We start from the raw sequence: 21,775 nt of genomic DNA, 5'->3' as shown, positions 1-21,775 counted from the left end.
CCCCACCCTGGCCTGACTCCTCTGTTATGTAACCCGGGAAAGCACACTGGCCTCTTTAGGTTCTTCTCTGGAAGTCTTTGTCTAGACTGACATTTAGAACTACCAGGGACAGAGAGGGGCAGCCTTTAAAATCTCCATATAAAGTGTAGAGAGTATCTGTGAATAGTGAATGTCAAAGTCAAGCTAGCAAATGACAGGAGGGGGGTGAAATTCAGTTGGCAGTGGGCTTCCCAGCTTGTGAAGCCCTGGGTTCAATGGGTGTGCTGACACACAGCTATAATCTCAGCACTAGGGAGGTAGCAGCAGGAGGATCGGAAGTTTGAGGTCATCCTTGGCTAGTGAGTTCAAGACCAGCATGGGCAACATGAGACCCTGTCTCAACAGCAGCAGCAGCAGCAGCAACAGGACAGCAAATGCATCTGGAGAAGAGAAGTCAGGAGGACCAAGCATTCAAGGCCAGGCTGAGCTGCACAATGAATCTCTGTCTTAAAACTTTTAGCAGACATTTGGACTTAAGTCCAAATTCAAATTCAAAGTCAACTTACAAAAAATAGAATCAGGGGGCTGGAGAGATGTCTCAGTGGTTAAGAGCATTGCCTGCTCTTCCAGAGGTCCTGAGTTCAATTCCCAGCAACCACATGATGGCTCAGAACCATCTGTAATGAGGTCTGGTGCCCTCTTCTGGCTGGCGGGCATACAGACAGAACATTGTATACATAATAAATAAATAAATATTAAAAAAAAATAGAATCAACATTGCCTCTCTACAGCAGCAATAGCTAACCAGGAAAATAGTAAACAGTAAAATAAGATCTGCAACAGCAGCAGAGGAGTTACAGGAGGTCGTCCTACTCTGCTTCCCATGGTTGTGACAGGGACCATGACTGGGATGGCTATTCTTTTTTTTTTTTTTTTTTTTTTTGGTTTTTCGAGACAGGGTTTCTCTGTGGCTTTGGAGCCTGTCCTGGAACTAGCTCTTGTAGACCAGGCTGGTCTCGAGCTCACAGAGATCCGCCTGCCTCTGCCTCCCGAGTGCTGGGATTAAAGGCATGCGCCACCATCGCCCGGCCTGGGATGGCTATTCTTGTTGTCAGCTTAGCTACGTCTGGAATTAACTTAAACCCAAAGTCTGGGCACACATGTGAGGGACTTTTTTTCTTAATTAAATCATTAAAAGTGGGAAGAGCCACTTCTAATCCAGATCTTTGAAGTGTGGGGAGGTCCATCTCTTAGCTGGGCCACACCTTATGGGGGCCGTCTATACAAAGCACATGGAAGAAGGAAATCCCTTCTCTTTGCCTGCTTGCCCTCACTCTTCCTGACAACTTCATTCTTGCACTGAGATTCTCCTTCTTTGGGATTTCTGCATACACTGAAGACCAGTTGAGACATCGAGCTTTGTGGAGTGAACAACTACTGGATTCTTGAACCTTCTGTCGGTAGACAGCCATTGTTGGACTAGTTGTACCACAGCCTGTAAGCCATTCTAATAAGTCCCATATATATTCCTGTAAGTTTTGTTTCTCTGGAGAACCCTGAATAATACTAGGACCAGAAGCAACCTAGGGAGGAGAAGGATTATTTAGCTTACAGGTCCCAATCACAATCCATCATTGAGGGAATCCAAGGTAGGAACTCAAACAGAGCAGGAACTGGAAAGCAGGAACTGAAGCAGTGATCATGGAGGAACACTACTTTACTGATTGGCTCTCGTTTTGTTTTGTTTTGTTTAAATATAGCCTAGTACCACTTGTTCAGGGTGGTACTGCTCAACAGTGGGCTAGGCCTTCCTACATCAATCAAGAAAATGTTCCAAAGATGTGTCCATAGACCAATCTGATGGAGGCATTTTCTCAGTTGAGATTTCTTCTTTCAGATGACCTGAGCTTGTATCAAGTTGACAAATAAATAAATAAATAAAAACCCTAATGAACACAGATATGGAAAATGATTTTGCCTTGATGATTGTTAGTAAAGGACAGAGGGAAACAATCCTGATTATGGAAAAACATGTCATGCTCTCAGAGTAGTTGACTCAACACTGTAATGATGCCAGCACCCCACAGTTCACCTACATATTCAATGCAATACCAGCCAAATACAAGCTAAGAAAATACTAGGTGAATAGCAGACAGGTTCAATTTGAAGACTATTAAGCAGGGCATGGTGATACACATCTTTAATCCTGTCACTTGGGAGGTAGAGGTAGGCAGACCTCTTGTGAGTTTGAGGCTGGCCAGGGCAGCATGGTGAGACTCTGTCTTAATTAAAAAGAAAAAAAAAACTAGGGTCCTTGTACTTCTCAATATTAAAGTATTCTACACAGTTTAGTAGTAAAACAGCATTAGTGTGCTGGCTTGTTTTATGTCAACTTGACACAAGCTAGAGTCAGTTACATGAAAGGAGAAAACCCCACTGAGAGAATGCCTCCATGGAATCAGGCTGCAGACAAGCCTGTAGTGTAAACAGATGTTTCCCTGTCTCAACTGCCCAGTCCCAAAAAAATCACTCAGAAGCTTGTATTAATTATAAATGCTAGGCCAATAGTTCAGGCTTATTACTAACTAGCTCTTACATTTAAAGTTAACCCATATTCCTTATTTATGCTCTGTTGCCTTTATTAGAAAGGCACATTCATTTCCTGCTATCTCTGCATCTGGTTGGAGACTCTCTCTCTCTTCCCTTCTCCTTCCCATCATCCTTAGTCTGGTTGCCCCGCCTATACTTCCTGCCTGGCAACTGGCCAATCAGCATTTTATTAAACCAGTTCAAGTGACAAATTTTTACAGTGTACAAGAGGATTATTCCACAGAATCTCCCACATTTTGTCTAGTTAAAAGGAAGGTTTTAACTCTAACATAGTAAAATTATATACAACAAAACAGTATCAAGTAAGAATAATAGTTACGATACCCAATCTATTTGTATATGATAGAATTAGAGAAAATACTCTACTATCTATCTAATCTTTGTGAGTCCAAAGTTTTGTACCTAATTTATCTTTTGTTATAACTAAAGAAAACTATAACTATAACTATCTAGTTTTCAACTCCATCAAGGACCCAAAAAGGGTGAAATGTTACCTAATGGCAGGGACATATTGCTGCCTGGACAATCACCCAAAGTTCTTCTGTAACATTGGGGCATCCACCTTTGGTCTACAGGTCTAGTATATCTGACAGACTTTCCTGTGAAGCAGAGAATTTTTTTTTCAGACAGAGTTTCCCTGTCTTTGGATAATTTTAGAGCCTGTCCTCGAACTCACTCTGCAGACCAGACTAGCTTTGAACTCACAGAGATCTGCCTGCCTCTGACTCCCAAGTGCCAGGGTTAAAGGCATGCACCATTACCACCCAACATGAAGCAGAGAATTTTGAAGGACTGTCTTACCTTGTCTTGGCAAAGTTCAGCAGTTGCCCTGTTTTGTGTCGTGCTTATTTGAATAATAACTGTCAGCAATTAAGAACATCCCTGTGCTGCTGGTCTTGGATTCTATAAGAAATCAGGCTGAGAAAATCATGGGGAGCAAGCCAGTAAGCAACACCTATCTATGGCCGCTGCATCAGTTCCTGCCTCCAGGCTCCTGTCCTGTTTGAGTTCCTGTCCTCACTGCTTTTGATGATGAACTATTTTATGAAAGTGCAAGTAAAATAAATCCTTTCCTCCCCAAGTTGCTTTTGGATCATGGTGCTTTATCACAGCAATATTAAATCTAAGGCAGTTGGGGAAAGGAACAGAGTGGACAGAAAGTCTCTAGGGACAATCCTAGGCAAACAACCTAAGTTTATATAGAGACTTAGTAAATGAGAAAGTGAGATTACTCAGAAGATTTAAAATGGTTTAATTTAAGAAAAGAATAGAATAAAATCCAGAATTCAGATATAAAACATTACTCCAAATAGACTGAATATTGGAATGTGGATGGTAAGAATGTTTATAACAGAAAATTAAGGATAGACTTTGAAGCATGATTAATAAAACTCAGAGAGAGAAATTGGGGTTCAACCTAAAGACCAGGAAAGCAAAGCAGCCAGCCACTGCCTCTTCCCTTGACCTCAGTCTGAAATGGCCATACTGCCACCAGGAATCTCAAAATGAGACTGAGACTGAGAGTTGTCTCCTCCCACTTTATAATCCTCTCTAGGACTGGGATTAAAGGCATGCACCATCCAGTTTCTATGGCAACTAGTGTGGCTACTGAGATTAAAAATGTGTGTTACCACTGCCTGGTCTGTAAGGCTGACTAGTAGGGCTGTTTCACTTTCTTGTCTTCAGGCAAGCTTTATTTATTAAAATACAAATAAAATGCCACTACATTGCCAGTATTTGGCTGCTTTTCTTTCCTGGTCTTTAGGTTGAACCCTAATTTCTCTCTCTGAGTTTTATTAATCATGCTTGATTTGGTGCCCAACTTCTGGGATACAAGTTTATGGAAAAGCTGTTTGTCTGAGACCTTTTACCTACAGGTACAGGCCAGAGCTGGACCAAAACCTAGCCATCTGGATTTGGGACAAAAATTAGCATGTCCAACTCCCATCTGCCCCCATTTAGCTTCCACATAAAGATGGAAAATACACAGAGAATGTGGATACTGTATCTTATTGTGTTGTCTTTGAGTTGTTTGACTGCTGAGGAAGGAGCAACAGCTGCTAAAAGAGTTTGATTATAATTGCTGCTAGATTAATCTAACCTATATATTTTGAAAATGCCTTGACTTTAAAATCTAAGTCAAAAGACGTGTTGCTTTGGAGAAGAGGTTTTTGCTTTTGTTTCTATAGGAAATGAGATTCTGTGGATTCATTCTTGGTTAATAAAAATAAGGTTTGACCAAGGAAGACCCCCTGAAAAATCTCTAATGGGAGTAGATGGCCCAGATGTTTGGTTGGAAGTGAGACCCCAGCCCCCTGACACCCCTACATCCAAGGAGTATGGGATGTTTGGTCAGAAGCATCACCCCAGCCCCTGGCATCCATTTCAAGCCCCTCCCCTGGGAGTTGCCTTAGTCCGGACTCTGCCTTTGGGAAAGCCTGCCAAGTCGTGACCATTCTCCAGGGAGGGTCAGGAAAGCCCACCAACCAGTGACCCCTCCCCAGGGAGGGTCAGGACCACTCCCATAGGCTATTTAAACTGCCCCCCAGAGAAAGAATATATGGTCTCCAGGTTTCACATGGTCTCCCCTTTCCTCTCTTCCCTCGCCATGCTTTCCTGGGGCCACCCAGGAGCATTGCATTAAACATAGGTATCTTTTATTTGGTCTATTTGGTCTGATTGGAATTATTTGTGTCAGTGGAGAGGCTCATCTAAGAAATACGTCTAACAATGACAGCATCAGGAAAAACAACTAAGATAACCCCAAAAAACCCTCCAATAAATCTGCTTATATGAAAATTGAGAGCTTTGTGTTTGGCAAAGAGAATAAGGGACATAGTGACTGCTATAATCTGGTGACCTGGTCTGTTACCTGGGTACCCTGTTTCTTTAAGAGTCAAGCCCTGCCCACTCCCACCCTCCTCCTCTTCAGCCTGCTCTTTCTCTTCCCATCCCTCGTCTGAAGAGGTAACTACTGCCTCTTTCTTTTTTTCTTCCCCATTTCCTTTCCCCTCCATAACCCACTAAATAAACTCTATACCCAAACTCTCTCAAATATGCATGGCATATTTGTCTGTCTCTCACCCACCATGGTCTCCCACCCTCCAAGGGGACCTGCCGCTACCCCTCATGTGATGGCCACCCCTCGTGGGACCGGCCTCGGGTCACTCATATGTCTTTATAAATGATAACAGTGACAAATATCAGGTTGCACAAATGTATTTTCAAATATTTAAGTAGTAAGAAATCACCGTCTAAAGTACATAAGGAGCTCTGTAAATCAACATAAAAATAGAGGAACTGTCAGGCAGTGACGGCTCACACCTTTAATCCCAGCATTTGGGAGGCAGAGACAGGAGGGTTTCTGAATTCAAGGCCAGTCTGGTCAGAGTGAGTTCCAGGACAGTCAGGGCTACACAGAAAAACCCTGCCCCCCCCAAAAGACTAAACAGGAAAGAAAGAAAGACAGGAACTGTAGTAGAAATGCATGTAATGGCCGCGAACAGGTGGGAAGACATGGTAGAGGGCACAAAGGTAAATAAAGTAATGACAACCATAGAAATACAAACTAAAAGGATGACAGAAAGCATCTTTTAATATTATAAGTGTGTTTGTGTTATGAGAATACCATAGTATATAATAGAAAGAGTAGAAATCAAACAATATGCAGGAATTAGTTCTTGCCTTCCGCCATGTGGGTCCTGGTGTTTAAACCCAGGTTGTTAGGTTTAGCAGTAAGTACTTTTAGCTGCTGAACCATCTTGTATTTACCCCGCCCCCACTCCAAGGGAGAGCATGAAGGAAGTCTTGCACTACTACAAATTATGCAGTTGAGTTTCCTGCATTTGGGGAAATCACATCCAGAGTGCAAGGGATACACTTCGCCCTGGGAAAACCACTTTGTGATTATGGTGTATCCCCTGCCAGGAAAGTTTTGTATTTGCCTCTTCGTGAGATTTTCATATAACCCTGAAAATATTTATCGAGTCCAATTTATACAAGACAGCATTTTAGACACCTGAGATGAAGCAACGGACACAAAAAAGATCTCCACCCTCAAGACACTTGTTTTCAAAAGATCAACAGTAGATATAATTGGCATGTCAACTGTACAGTATCCCAGGTCATAGCTATTCAGAAAAGAAAAGTCAAACAAGGCAAGGGGGTTCAGAAAGCTGTGCGGTGATACTTTATTTTATATTACGTGGAGATGGAACTGTGGGCTTCCCTGAGAAGGCAGTTTACAGGAAGGAAGCTAAGAACATAGTTTCCAGAAAGAAGAACGAGCAAAGGCAATGGCCCTGTGGCAGAAGCATGCTAGGAAGGCAGCGAGACGGGCATCATGTGAAAACACGGAAGTGGGAGGTACGGGTGGAGCTGAAGAAGAGGGGTCATGGCTGGGCACAGACCACGTGGGAACTTGGGGCCATTTATCTGGCCTTAAGGTTTTTCTCTGAGTGAAAAGGGTTTGGAGTTTTGTCTGTTTTGGGGACAGGATCTCATGTAGCCAAGGCTGGCTTTAAGCTTGCTGTGTAGTTAAGGATAAACGTGAACGTTGAGTCTTCCTGCCTCCTGAGTGCTAGGATCACAGACATGGACTGGCATGCTCAGTACATTCAACATGCATGGTTTACGTGGTCCTGGGGCTTCATGCACGCCAGACAAGCACGCTGCTAACCAAGCTACCTCCCCAGTCCCAGAACCAGGAAAGAGAGTGTCTTCAGGTGAGGCAGCAGAGGCCATGATCCTGATGTCTGTGGTAACGAGCCTATTGAGGGAGTCTCTGAACCTTTTCCTGACTGCCCAGGCTCCGTAGCTGGAAAATGGAAATCACCGAGTTCTGCAGGGATTGGGGTGGGGGGACTGTAGCTGGTCTTCTAGGCAGTGGGAAGCTAGACAGAGGAGGGAAGAACAGTACAACAGCCAGGGACCCACTTCAAGTTTAATTATCTAGCAGCAGAAAGTATTATTCCATGGCCCCGTGTGGCAGTAGTTAGGAGGTGGAGGATTGACTTCCAGCCTAGGCGCTATGATGAGCCTGTCTCAGGGAAACAGCACTGAGAACAGACCTGTAAAGTGGAGCCTTTCCTGCTAGCTGATTCCCACGCCACACTTGTCTGGCAGAGGCTGTAAGTCCTTGGTCTTGGACTCTTAGCAACCTTCTAGCCTCTGGGCTCTGTTGCTACCTGCCTCCCTGGAGCTAGTCTGATGAATGAATATCCCGTTCTGTTCAGGCCTAGATGAAATGAATTCTTCTGTCTCCAGCTGCACCACACCCTAGCACTGCCTCCCACTGCGTTCTGGCTTCTGGTCTAGACAAGACAGTTTTTGTGCTCATTTGCATAGCAGAGATTATTGATATCAATCAGATCCCCAGTGAACAAATGCTCAAACCCGTCTCAGCCCAGGTTCTCAGCTTCAGTCCCAGCCCAGCTTCAGTCTCTTTTCGTAGGCGGTGTCGTCCCTTTCTATGGAGGAGTTGCATCCAGCCAACGTCCCCATGAATACCACTGGTGACTTGAATCCCATGGAGATGACTCAGTTATCATCCACATCCTGAGCAGCAGGGGGAAATGAACCTATGTGCCCTCACTACACAAGTATGTGCACCTGAGCGCGCACACACACATACACACACAGCACATAGATAGACAAATGTAAACAATTTCTTCAAAAAGAACCTATTAACCTGGGCAGGAGAGATGGCTCAGTGATCAAGAGTACTTGCTGCTCTTCCAGAGAATTTGAGTTTGTTCCCAGCACCCACAATAGGTGGCTTACAACTACCTGTAACCGCAGATCCTGGGTATCTGATGCCTTCTCTGACTTCTGTGGGCAACTGCACACATGTGGAACATATACACACATACATATAAAAATAAGTAAGACCTTTATATGTATATATATATATATATACAGGTACCTTTATATATATACATATGCACATATACCTGCATATATACATGTTTACATATATATGCATTGTGTATATATATACCAAAATTTAACTCATACACTGCTCCCAGCAGTCCCATTTATCACTGATTTGCTTTGGAGAGTTTGCTTTTCTGAGATTTCATATAAGTAAAATCACACAGTAGACATGTTTTTGTTATGTGACAATTTTTTTCAGCCTCACATTTTTGGCTCATCATTTCACTGTATGCACCTACCTATAAGTCTCTTCCTTTTTATTAATGAGATTCCATTTTACAGATACAGGGAAGTTTGCTATGAAAATACCTCCTTGAGTTATTTTTGGGTTTTGGCATATTATGAATTATATTATCCAAGGTTCTCTATTAAAAAGAACTGACAGAATGAATATTATATATTATGAATATATATATATATATATGTATGTACGTTTGTATGGGATTTATTAGATTAGCTTACAGGATGCGGTCTGGGTAGGTAGTTCAACTGTGGCAGACTGAAGTTCAATGGAAAGGTTAGGAGTCCATTAGTTGTTCAGTCCATGAAACTGGATCTTTCTGTAGTCCCAATCTGATGGTGAAGGCCTAGAGGATTCCTGGAGAGCTGCTGGTCTTCAGTTCATGTTGGAATCGCAGAGAATTTGTGTTGGAATGCCGCAGCATCCAGACAGCAAGGGTGACTACAAGCTCCAAAAAATAAGCTTTCTTTCTTCCATGTCCTTTCATCTAGGCTGCCACCAGGAGTGCTACCCTCATTTAGTAGAGGTCTTATGGCTTCAAATAATTTGGCCAAGAAAACCCTTCACAGGTGGGCCCATCAGCTTGGGTTTTAGTTGATTCCAGGTATAGTCAAGCTGACAACCAAGATTTGTCGTGACATTGAATAAAACAATTAAGAACATTGGTGTACAAGTCTGTGAGTAGGTGCTTTCTTGTGTTTCTCTTATGATAATATATACGAATAAACTACTGCCTTAAGCATATATACATGTTTAACTTCATAAATAATTGATAGTTCTCTATAGGAGACATTGAGAATTCTACCTTCTTCTTCTTTTTGTGTGTGCGTGTTTTAGGAATGGGGGATAGGGTTTTTCTGTGTAGCCCTGGCTGTTCTGGAACTCACTCTGTAGACCAGGCTGACTTCAAACTCACAGAGACTGCCGGTCTTTGCCTCACAAGTATGAACCACCACTGCCTGACGACAATCCTACTCTATAAGTACAAGAATCTCACTTGCTTTACAGCCTGACAAAATTTGGTGTTGTGAGTTTATTTTGGCTTTTTTATTGAGTAGAATTTCATTGATTCTTAAAAATCTTTCTCTTTTCCTTTTTATTTTTGAGAAGCTGGTCTTGAACCTGTAACAATTCCCCTGTCTCAGCCACCCAAGTGCAAGGATTATAAGAATTTTGCTATTTTATTTTAGTTTTTATTTTTATTCATTTGGTTTTTTTTTTTAAGACATGGTTTCTTTTGTTTTATTTTGTTTTGTTTTGTAACTGCCTTAGCTATCCTGGAACTCACTCTGTAGATCAGGATGGCTTCAAACTCACAGAGATCTGAGATCTTCCTACCACTGCCTTCTGGGGGTTGGGATTAAAAGCGTGTGCCCCAATTCCCAGCACAGTATTAGAACTTCTAAAGACTTAAGAACGTTAAAGGTTAGACTGTGTTTTGTGTTATGAGATGCGGGGGACAAGAGGAGAGAGGCTATGGTTTAAAAGGCAATGTGTGGCGTGTTGGAGTCTTTGCAGAACGGCCCTGGAAGCCAGTGGTGAAGCTGTTACGGTGAAGCCTAAGTTGCAGTGGAGACTGTATGTGTTGGAGATGCTGGGACTATGAGACATCTGCCAAGAAGGGGCCTGTGCAGAATGGAGACGGCCTAAGAGGAGAAGCTATGTGCGTTCAAGAAGCACAGCTGGAGGTGTGCAGCTGCCCAGGCCTTTGGAGCCCAGTTAATTACATTATAAACCCCAGATGAAAGGTGGTGGTGCACACCTTTAATCCCAGCATTTGGGAGGCAGAGGCAGGCAGATCTCTGAGTTCAAGGCCAGCCTGGTCTACAGAGTGAATTCCAGGACAGCCTCTAAAGCGACACAGAGAAACTGTCTTGAAAAACAAGCAAGCAAACAGACAAAAAACCCAGATGATATACATGAAGTTGAGGGATCTGATATTTGCTCTGGTGGATTTAAACATTTTTTAAAATTTATTTTTTGTGTATGGGTCTTTTGTCTGTCTGTGTACCACATGTGTGCTGAGTGCCCAGAGAGGGCCGAAGAGGGCATCAGATGCCCTAAAACTGGAGTTAAAAACTGTTGTGCTGTCATGTGGGTACTGGGAACAAAAAACTGGTCCTCTAGAAGAACAGCAAGTGCTGTTAACCACTGAGCCACAGAGTATTCCCTGCCCCTTTCATAGAGAGAGTTTCACTATATAGCCCTGGACCACCTAGAACTGTGTAAACCAGGTTTACCTTGGACCCATAGAAATCCACCCACCTCTGCCTCCCAAGTCTTGGGAATAAAGGCATATACCACACCTAGTCTGAGAGTACCTTTGATACTAGAAATGATCATTTATGTCAAAAAATGGGGCACAAAGACCAACAGGTATCCTGTGGGCTGGAGATATGAAGAGTAGAGGGGCAATATATAGGCTCAGTCAGCAATTGTTAAAGATATTCCATGACTAATGAACACACGAAAGATAAATAGTTCGCAGTTAAGACAGGCCTGAGAATTTTAGATTATTTGGGCATTAAATGCACCCTTGACTAAAAAAGAGGAAGAAAAAAAATCTTATTATTGTATGCGTGTCTAATGAAACTCATCCAGATGTCTACCCCTCCCCTGCTTCCCAAGGAGAGTCTGATTCTTTTCCAACCCTTTCCACCCAATGGTTTTGGGTTTTGGTTATTCGAGACAGGGTTTTTCTGTGTAACATCCTTGATTATCCTGGAGCTCACTTTGAAGACAAGGCTGGCCTCGAATTCACAGAAATCCAACTGCCTCTGTCTTCCAAGTGCTGGATTCTAAGCCACTATGCCCGGCAGTTTCATTTTTATAATGACAAATCGTTTTCAAATGTATTTCATTGTTGTTGTTGTTGTTGTTGTTGTTTAAGTACAAAGCTAACTCACAAACAGGTATCACCAAGACATCATGTCTTGTGTTTATTCCTGTGAGCTCATCTTTCACATGCTGACCACTGGCCAAGCTGAGGGGGGGGGGGATAGGATGTAGTATCTTAAGGCTGGGATCAAGGGAAAAACAGGTCACATGAGACCAATGTGGGCGGGAGCCCCCACGTCTTGGCTCCTAAGCTTCAGGGTAGCCCTGAGAAGGATTCTCCCCTCTCCGCACACACAAGAAGAAGCTGCTGTGGCAAGTGAGGGGCCTGGGCCATCTGATCCAGACTTGCCCATTTTCCCCTTCTATTGGCCGACCCGGAACGAACAAGAATGGAGGGCATAAGGATCCGGCAAACCACAAGAACACACGGGGCTCAGGATACACCCCGTCCCATTGGTGGTGACTGTAGAAGCCAAGCAAGAAGGTGACAAGTCCCTAGTAACAGCACCCATCTCCTCTCCCTCCCAGAAAGGAAGTTGTAGCTTGGCCCGCTTGTCAGAGTTCCCTAGGGGCTTCCCCCTGACCCAGACACCCCAAGGCGCTCCTGAAACACCTGGGGGACAGAGATTCTGCAAGCCAGGTTGGGGCTCTCCCAGGTGCAAACCCGGTAATCGGGCGGGCCCGGGGGTAGGGGGCAGGCAGCAGCTGCGGATCGCAGGCAGGCCGGCAGGGTGCGAGCAGCTGGATCCCGGGGAAACTTGGCGGGCGCTGCGGGCCTCGCGGGGGGGGTGGGGTGGGGAGGGTGACATCAAAGGCCCCGGCTCGCTAGAGCGCGGAGGGGGGAGGGGGCACGCAGACCCCCGTGTTTCTGAATCTCCCTATGATTTAAAAAAAAAAAAGGGGGAAGAAGAAAGCTCTCCTGAGGACCTTGGTCGCCTTGTACCTTCCCGCAGCTTCTGCTGCTCTGGGGAGGCTGCGGGGAGTCTATGGCTACAGGCGCCGATGGCCCCAAGCACACCTCGGCACCTGGCGACAATAGGTGTTCAAGAGGGCTAAACAAGGACCGCGACTAGGTAGACTGATTATTTAGATGCAAATATCCGCAAAGACGTTGGTACCCAGGGCTTCCATGATGAAGTGCTGAAACCTCATTCTCACTTGGCAAGTTCTGGAACTTCTCTCTCCCCACCCCACCGTGGCTACCTCAAATGGTGTAGGTGGCTGCTTTCGGTGGACAGGGCAATGTGCTTCTGGGCATGTCCCTGCTTCCGCCTAGGGTAGCCTGAGAGGCTGGCCCTTGGAGAGGGGAAACAGTGGGGAGAGGGATGGATACCGGGTTGGGGTTGTAGCGGTTCCTGCGGTAAATAAGCAAGTGAGAAAAGTGAGGGGGGGGGAGGGGGAATGAAATAAAGTGCCTGGCCCGATGGCCCACTTCTGTAACCCCAGCTCTTGAGAGGGTGAGTCAGGAAGATGGTGAACTCCAGGCCAGCCTGGGCTACACCGTGAGACCCTATTCCAAAAAAACTGAAAAAAAAAAAAAGAAAAAGAAAGAGGGAGGGGAGGCAAGAGGAGAAGATAGAAGAGGAGAGGAGGGAGAGGGATAGGGGGGAGGAGGAGTAGGGAGGAGAAAGAGGAGAGGCCAAAAGGACTCTGGCAACTCAGGGCACTATCAATAGGAGCAAAGTCCATTGCCCATTGCTGGGTAAGCACCAGGATGACTTCTCAAACTGCAAAGGGTTTAAAGCAAAACAATAGATCTCAGAGTGCTCCTCTGAGCCAGCCCCAGCTCCTTCCCTGAGAACTCCTTAGAAAGGCCACCTACAGAACCAGAAACTGGAGTGGGCCCAACCACAGGCAATTCTGCGGCCAGGCCGGCTTCAGTTTGAGAACTTCTAGTGTAAACGAAGGGCCCAGGGGAGGGTGAACTGGATCCTTCCATTTTTCCCATCAGTGACAGGAAGGGTGGGACTAGGTCTGTGGGCACACTGCTGTGGGGACCAGGCGAGGCAGCATCATAGTTGCAGGTTAGCCCCTGGGCCAGCCCTGCTTGCCTGGCCTGGATTTCCTTATCTCGATCGTCTGACACCAAGAGAGGCTGAAATCTTAGAAGTCTGCTGTGGCAGCAACTAGTTCAACATAAGCATCGCCTACATCCTCAGGGCAGCCTGGATTTACCTTGTGTCCTCATTATTAGTTCCTAAGTTCCAAGATGTTTTTTTTTTCTTTATTTATTCTGGACTAGTGTGGAGTCCATGCGCACAGCATAATAGTCTGGCCTCCCAGGAAATACTATTCGCAGAGAAAGCTGTGTTGAACCCCTCACAGCCACACACAAATATTATTGTTCCTTTTGCTCCTTCTCTGTTGCTTGCTCATCTTCCTAATAAGGGAGCCCCATTGTTCTCGTTATAATTTAGACCTAAAAAATGCTGACCCACAGACACATTAAGTAACCCGCTCAAAGCCATCTTCCTAACCACAACTTCCTTGTCAAAGCCCACTCTAAAACACAGCTAGTGTTTATCAGGCTTCCCCTACACGGCAGGCATTGTTCTCGGGGCTGTACCTGCATTAACCCTTTACAACCTGCCATCCATACGGTGGCTTCCCTGATCATCTTGCTTTTACAAATGATGAAACTGAGAGCCCAGAGGAGTTAAAAAAAAAGTTCCCAAGGTCAGCCAGTGCGCTTTCGGTAAGTGGCAGAGCCTGGCACTTCACCCCACCCCTCCACTCGGTGGTAGGTCTCATCGTATTCCACTCAGATGGACAGAAAGGGTCCTGGGCTAATGTCTCCAAGCTGAGCTGGTCCTAGGCACAGGAAGTTGTGACTCAGCCAGGTCAGCATCGCCACCCCCCTCCCCCCTCCCCAACGTCCTCACTAATGTAGCCAGTCAAGCTTAAGGTGTCACGGAGTTTGACAGCTTTAACAAAGGAGGTGTCATCCGGAGAAGATGAAAGAGCAAAGCTGTTTATTTGAAGATTAGGGACTTAAGAAATGTGTGTAGTTCTGCAGGCAGCACTTCTGCGCCTTCTCCTCCATGTTCCCGACAGTGTTCTCAGGGCTTTAAAGGGAAGAATGCCCCATAATCCAGTTTAATGTTACAAGGCTTTTCAGGGAGCAAAGATGCCCCCTCCTCCTCCCAGCACTGTTGGGAAGTGCTCCCCTTGGACAAAGCACACATCACAGGAGTCTGGAGACCTGGGTCTTGGGCCCACGCTGAGAAGAGAGATGATAATTCTACATTTCCAGATTCAATGTGTTTTCTCTTCCTGAGGTCCGGGAGAGACTTGTCACATCCTAAAGTGCTGGATACTTAATTCTCAGTGTGTGTGTTTTTCCAATCGAAATATTTTATTTTATACTTTCCCCCATGGGTTCTTTTCTAAACTTTGCTTTATTGTTATCATTCACTGTTCTTATTTATTATCCCATGTGAGAGAGCTGTGTGTGAGCGCGCAGGTACCACTGCACATTTAAGGAGATTGGAGAACAACTTTGCAGAGTCCATTTTCTCCTTCCACCTTTACATAATGGATTCTGGGGACTGAACTTAAGTTACCAGGCTCAATCGACAAGAACTAGCTTGCCCTCCCCAACCCCGTTTTAAGATTTATTTTATTTTGTCAGGCAGTGGTGGTGCATGCCTTTAATCCCAGCATTCAGGTTTACAGAGGGAGTTCCAGGACAGCCAGAGTGGTTACACAGAGAAACCCTGTCTCAAAAAATCAAAAGCAAGCAAACAAAAAAGATTCATTATTATTTTAAATTATTTCTGTGTGTGCCTAGATGTGGGTATGTGCACATGAGTGCAGGTGTCTACAGGGGCCAGAAGAGGGTATCGGATCCCCTGGAACTGGAGGTCCCTGCAGGTATAAGCCACCCAATGTGTGTGGTGGGAACTGAACTGGGGTCTTCTGCAAGAGCAGTACATACTGAGCTCTCCTTCCAGCTTTACTGGGTCCTCCTAAGTTTTCATAAATTGTATGTTGAGCATATTCTCCCCTCTCCACTCTTCCCTGCCCTTTATCCTCTTGTTATCATCCCTTTGTCTCGCTACACAGTTCTGCTTCTATTTGCATGCTATATAAAAAAATGTTTCTATGTATCTATGTGAAATCTAGGAATCACAAAAGTGAGAAAACACAATATTCATCTTTCTGAATCTGCTGAATTTGGCTTAATTCACTTATAATTATTTCCAGTTGCATGCATTTTCTTATCAAAAACATGACTTCCTCATTCTTCTCTATCTCCCTCCACCCCCGAGACAGGGTTTCTCTGTGTAGCCCTGGCTGTCTTGGATTCCCTCTGTAGAGCAGGCTGGCCTCCGACTCAGAGAGCCGCCTACCTCTGCCTCCCTAGTGGTAGGATTACAGGTGAGCACCGTCACTGCCTGGGTGACTTCATTCTTGTTTATGAAAAAAAGAAAAAAAAAAGAAAAAATCCATTGTTTATGTTAACATTTTTCTTTATCCACTGATCCTGGTTAGTTTTTATTGTTATTGTTGTTTTTGATGTTGTTAATTTGGCTCAAGCTTTGGGTCATCTGAGAAGAAAGAACCTCTGTTGAGAAAAGCCCTCCATAAGACTGGTCTGTGGGCAAGTCTTTGGGGTATGTCTTGATTGATGATTGCTACGGGAAGGCCCAGCCAACATATTGTGGGTGTTGCCACTCCTGGGCAGGTGGTCTGGAGTGTATAAGGAAGCAGGATGGGGCAAGCTATGAGAAGCAAACCAGTAAGCAGCGTTCTTCCGCAGCTCCCACTTCCTGACTCCAGACTCCCTGCTCTGACTTTCTTTGATGATGGGCCGTGATGTGAAACTGAAATAAACCCTTCCTCTCCGAGTTGCTTTTGGTCCTGGTGTCTTCTAGCAGTAGAAACAGAACTCAGTCAGCCTTCCTCTGTTGACGGACACCTGCATCGCTTCTGCCCCTGACTCAGTGTGCATACAGCTGCTATGAACAAGTCTCTTGCTATGAGCAAGTCTCTGGTATGTTGACCTGAAATCCTCCTGGTTAACACCCACGAGAAGTCCAGCGATGTCACTGCCCACTGTCGGCCCGACATTGGTGGCAATGGTTGATCCCTAGCAGAACCCGGTGATACAAAGCTACTCAGAGCCTGGGTGGGTCAAGAGGAACAACTTGAGCCACCTATCAGAATTTGTGACCCAGTTTTCCATCCTGGGAATCTCACTGGCCCATAGAGGAAGGGAACACCAGGCCCTCCGATAATAAAATTATTGCTAGTTCAAGAAGTCTGTCTTCCCCTAGAACAATGGTTCTCAACCTGTGGGTCTCAACGGCCCTTTCACAGGGGTTTTCTAACATGATCAGAAAACACAGAGCTTCACAATGTGATTTATAACAGTAGCAAAATTACAGTTATGAAGTAACAACGAAAATAAATTTTTTGGTTGGGGTCACCATTCCATGGGGGACTGTATTAAAGGGTCTCAGCACTAGGAAGGTTGAAAAGCAAAGCCACAGAGCATGTTGTGATCAAAACCTCAGAGGAGCAGCGAACGAGCCAGGATCCTAACCACGGAGTGGATTCTCATTTATTCTCACGGCAGTGGTAGGAAGCTGACACTATCATTTTTCCTGCTTTACAGAGGAGCATTTACAGAATGTGCAAGGCTCAGCAGTGCCCAGTGCAAGCAAGAGCTGGCATTCGGACCGCCAGCTAGAGCACAGCACCGGATCTGACTGTGTATTCTGTACTTGTCTGAGTTACAGCAGCAGCCCCAGCTGAGGTGCCAGGCTCAGCATTCTGGCTCCAGAGCTGGTGCTCCTGTGTCACTTGCTGTGTCTTACTGACTTCCGAGTCGTAAGGACCATTTCCTTGGAAGCCTGCAGCTTCTTTCTCCAGGACTCCCTCCGTGTCCTCATGTCCAGACACGTGATTGTTCAACCAAAGCATCAGGAATCTGAGAGTACGGTCGGCCTGTGATGGCAGCACTCAGGAAGAGGAGCAAGCAGATCTCAAAATGAAGGTCAGCCTGAGCTACACCCTGCTTCCAAAAAGTAGGGAGAAAACTCCCCAAACACAGTACAAACAAACTGATAACAGAGACGCATGGACATCTGTTTTCTATACTAAAGTGTAAGGCCGTCTGCATTCCAGACACGTAGGTTCTACTGGTCCCAGAATTCCACCCTCATGCAGAGGAAGCTTCGACAATGGACTCGAAAGTCAGGTTGAGGCCTGAGACTGCTTGGGGCTTATTTCATTTCACTCATTTATTTATTGAGACAGAATCTTATGTAGCCAAGGCTGTCCTCAAACTCTATTTAGGCCAGCCTTGAACTCCCGATTCTCCTGCCTGTACCTCCCAAGTGCTGCTATTACAGGTGTGGATCAGCAGAGAGAGATGGAAGGGGCTTGTGTTTTGAAACAATTTCATGAGCTCACTTCAGATTTGTTGGATTCTTATCCTCAGGTGTGAGGCTTGGGACATCTACTTTTTGTTTGGCTAGCTAGTTAACATGTATTTGGTTGTTTACTTTTGTTGTTGTTGGAGACAGGGTCTATATATTCCTGACTGGCCTGTAGCTCACAATCCTCCTGCTCTGCCTTCCAAGTGCTGGGATTATAGATTTGTGCCAGCACACGTGACTTTGTCTAAGTTTTAAATTAGCCTTCCAGAGCCACCCACCTGATCATAGGCTCTTTTCTTTCCTCCTGTGGGCCAAATCTATAGCATATTCTAATGCCTACTACCTGCCTGCTAACTGAAATCCCTTCTAGTTCCTTATTCCTTTGGTACTTCCTCTGTTCATCTTTCATCTCGTTCTCCCTGCTCCAGGGCTGATCCTCCCACATTCTGACTCTTGTACAGTTAACTGTCTAAAGTATCACTAGATTAATATTTTCACAGCGCATTCTTGTCTCGCCTCCCCCAGTAGACCCTTAGTAAGTTAGATTTGTGTATCTCAGAGAAAACACATTCAGTTGAAGAGAGGAGAAAGGGGATTCATGAAGGAAACACCTCAAAGGGGTGAGGACAAACAAACAAACAATACCAAAATAAAATTTTAAATGTGAGCTAAGGAAGTCTCGTCTTTCAAACTTTTTGTTGGTTTTTCTTTCCTACTGGTTCTAACTATGTAGCCTTGTCTGGCATGGAACCTAATTATATAGACCAGATTAGCCTTGAACTTCCAGCCATCATCCTGCTTCTGCCTCCCAAGTGTAAGGATTACAAGTGTGTACCCCATACCTGGCTGTCAACTTTTCAATTGACTTAATGTCCTAGGGTCTCTACCAGCAAGCAGTCTGCGAACGGTTGCTGTTGTTGCCGAGGCTGCTGCTGAGGCTACTAGAGCCTTAAGAGAGAAGAACTGGAAAGAGAGCACTGGGGTGGAGACAAAGTTTAGTGGTAGAGATCTTGCTTAGGCTACATGGGGGCCTGGATTGCACCCAGAGGTGTGGGTCATGGGAGGGTAGTGGGGGGGGGGAAGTAGAATAGCCCTAGGTCTAGAGAGCAGGATCTCTATGTCCTACATCACCTTAGGAACAACTTTTAATAAAAAGGGTTCTGGAGGATGGGATGTAGCTCAGTTGGTAGAGTCTCAAGGAAATGAACGAGTTTGCTTTTCCTGTGTGTCCTCAAGTGCTATGCTTATTGTCTTAGAGTTTCTACTGCTGTGATGAGACAACAGGACCAAAAAGTGAGTTGAGGAGGAAAAGGTTTATTTGGCTTATGCCTCCACAATACTGTTCATCACTGAAGGAAGTCAGGACAGGAACTCAAACAGGGCAGGATCCTGGAGACAGGAGCTGAAGCAGAGACCATGGAGGGGTGCTGCTTACTGGCTTACTCTTCCTGGCTGCCTCAGCCTGCTTTCTGATAGATGCTAAGTCACCAGCCCAGGGATAGCACCACCCACTTTGGTCTGGGCCCTCCCCCATCAGTTACGAATTAAGGAAATGCCTTGCAGCTGGATCTTCTGGAGGCCTTTCCCTTCAGATAACTTTAGCTTGTGTTAAATTGGCTTAGACTAGTCAATGCAAGCTGGATGGTGGTGGTACAAGCCTTAAATCCCAGCACTTGGAAGACAAAGACAAGTGACTTTCTGAGTTCAAGGCCAGCCTGGTCTACATAGTGAGTTCCAAGACAGCCAGTGCTACACAGAGAAATCCTGTGTTGGAAGAAAAAAAAAAAAAGCCTGGTCGACGCTTTATCTTTTAATAGTTGAAGGACACTGGGAATTTAATTTTTTTTTTTTTGAGACAATGCCTCATGTATCTCATGTTGGCCTCAAATTCACTATGTAGCAAGGGGTTGTCTCTACCTTGTTAATGCTGGCACGCACCACTATGTCTAGTACGGTGCTGGGGACTGAACTCAGGGCCTTGTGCATGCTGGCAAACACTAACTGAACTGCCAATCTCTAGACTATAATACTGTTTCTTAGCGGCTGAAATAAAATATGGTTATATCTATTTTGCTACATTATCAGGCGATATGATTATCTTAGTTGTATCAAATTAAACTGCCTTAGTGAAGGGCCTGGCTTTTGAGCATACTGTTAAAAGGGTCATTCAGTCATCTAGACAATTCTATCACAGACTTTAAAACAGAAAAGAAAAAGGTCCTGCTGCCTCTTTAGAATGAAATGGTGTCAACACTGGGCAATGTTGGACACAGTTCCGTGTGGCATTTTGACGAAGCATGGCAAAGCCAGAAGAGGGGGAAAGAGAGAGGCAGAGAAGTGGTGGGAGGGTGCAGTGGCAGAGAGGAGGAGGGACCCAGTCAGGCGCTGGAAGGGGGCTGGGCTATGCTCCATGTTTGCTTTGACAGGCGGTCCGGAGCCCACACAAAGGGAAGCAAGGTGGAGCAGATAATTATTTAGATAGCATCTGCTTAATCAGACCCAAACGGTACTCAATTACCAGAGAATTAGAAATTCTTAATTATTGGTGTGGAATTTCAAAAGGAGAGCCCAGGAAATATGCAAATGCTCCCAAGGGTGCCCAGGTGGGACGCAGGCTTGCCAGGTTGCTGCCATCCACTCACCTGGGGAGGTTTAGAATGCAGTCAGGGACGATTATGGGTGTGTGGGGAGCAGCTGGAGACCCAAGAGACACAAGGGCAGGCTAAGCTGCGCCCGGAGCCATAACTGAGTAGCTGTGTTTTACCTGTGGCAAGGCAGACAGACAGATAGGTGTGTGTGTGTGTGTGTGTAATGAGGTAAATTAGTTAAAGCTTCTCCTGTAATTCATTTGCTTAGTATAAATCGTGGTGGGGGAGGGTTAGGAGAGGAAGAAGGGAAGGGAAGGGGAAATCACAATCTTTTGCTGAATAAATGAATGGAAGGGGACACTTTTACTAATTTACCTCATCCTCCTCCCTTTCCATTTTATGAAACAGATAAAATAAGGTGGAGGTAGAAAAGGAGATACCAGTTACAATGTAGAAATTTGGTGTTATTTAGGTCCTAGTCAGATGTGGTGCAATTTTTCTTGGTAGCGGCTCCATGGGACAGAGAGGCTTACTTGAGGTTACATGCTCAAGACCATACTGAGTTGAGCTGAGTGCTGTCCAGCAGGCTGGCTCTGCAATCCGTGTTATTCCTCTTCCTTTTCCTTCTCCTCCTCTTCTTCCTTTTAGATTGGTTTTATATTTTAGTGTGTGTGTGCATGTGTGCATGCGTGTACATGCTCACGGGTGGATATGTGTACATGATTCCAGGTACCTTTGGAGTTTAGAAGCAAGCTTTGGAACTCCTGGCTGGAGTTACAGTTGAGAGCTACCCAACACGGGGTTCTGGGATCCGAACTCAGGTCCTTTGGAAGACCAGTCTGTACTCTTTGCTGCCTAGATGTCCCTGGATTTCTAACCACTGTGCAGCACCTCCTTCAGGTCAGTGTCTGTCTGTCCACTACAGCACTGTTGCTCCAGCAGGGCAGCGTGGAAGGAGATGTAGCATTCCAGTGGGGCAGCTCAAATGTGCAGTACATGCGCATAGGGCCACCTGTGGTGGTGTCTGTCCCTGGCAGCTGGCTGTGGTATAGCTTTTCGGCTTGTCTGCCCCATCCCAGCCTCCCTTTGACCTGTCCTCTAGAGTCTGCTCTGTACCATCCTCTACTCTCTTAAAGGAGTAGGAGTCTACACATAACTTTAAAGAAGGGTGTGTGTGTGTGTGTGTGTGTGTGTGTGTG

The 21,775-nt window shown here is 45.4% G+C and overlaps 1 pseudogene; it reads right to left on the bottom strand.

Moving 5' to 3' along the window:
- Positions 1-6,381: 6,381 nt before the first annotated feature.
- On the bottom strand, positions 6,382-6,524 carry LOC142856631 (U1 spliceosomal RNA; annotated as a pseudogene).
- Positions 6,525-21,775: the final 15,251 nt, after the last annotated feature.

The sequence above is a fragment of the Microtus pennsylvanicus genome, chromosome 8 (assembly GCF_037038515.1).
Source record: "Microtus pennsylvanicus isolate mMicPen1 chromosome 8, mMicPen1.hap1, whole genome shotgun sequence".
In the NCBI taxonomy this organism is placed as follows: domain Eukaryota; kingdom Metazoa; phylum Chordata; class Mammalia; order Rodentia; family Cricetidae; genus Microtus; species Microtus pennsylvanicus.
Note: the sequence above shows the minus strand (reverse complement) of the source record. Positions and strands in the feature narration are given on the sequence as shown.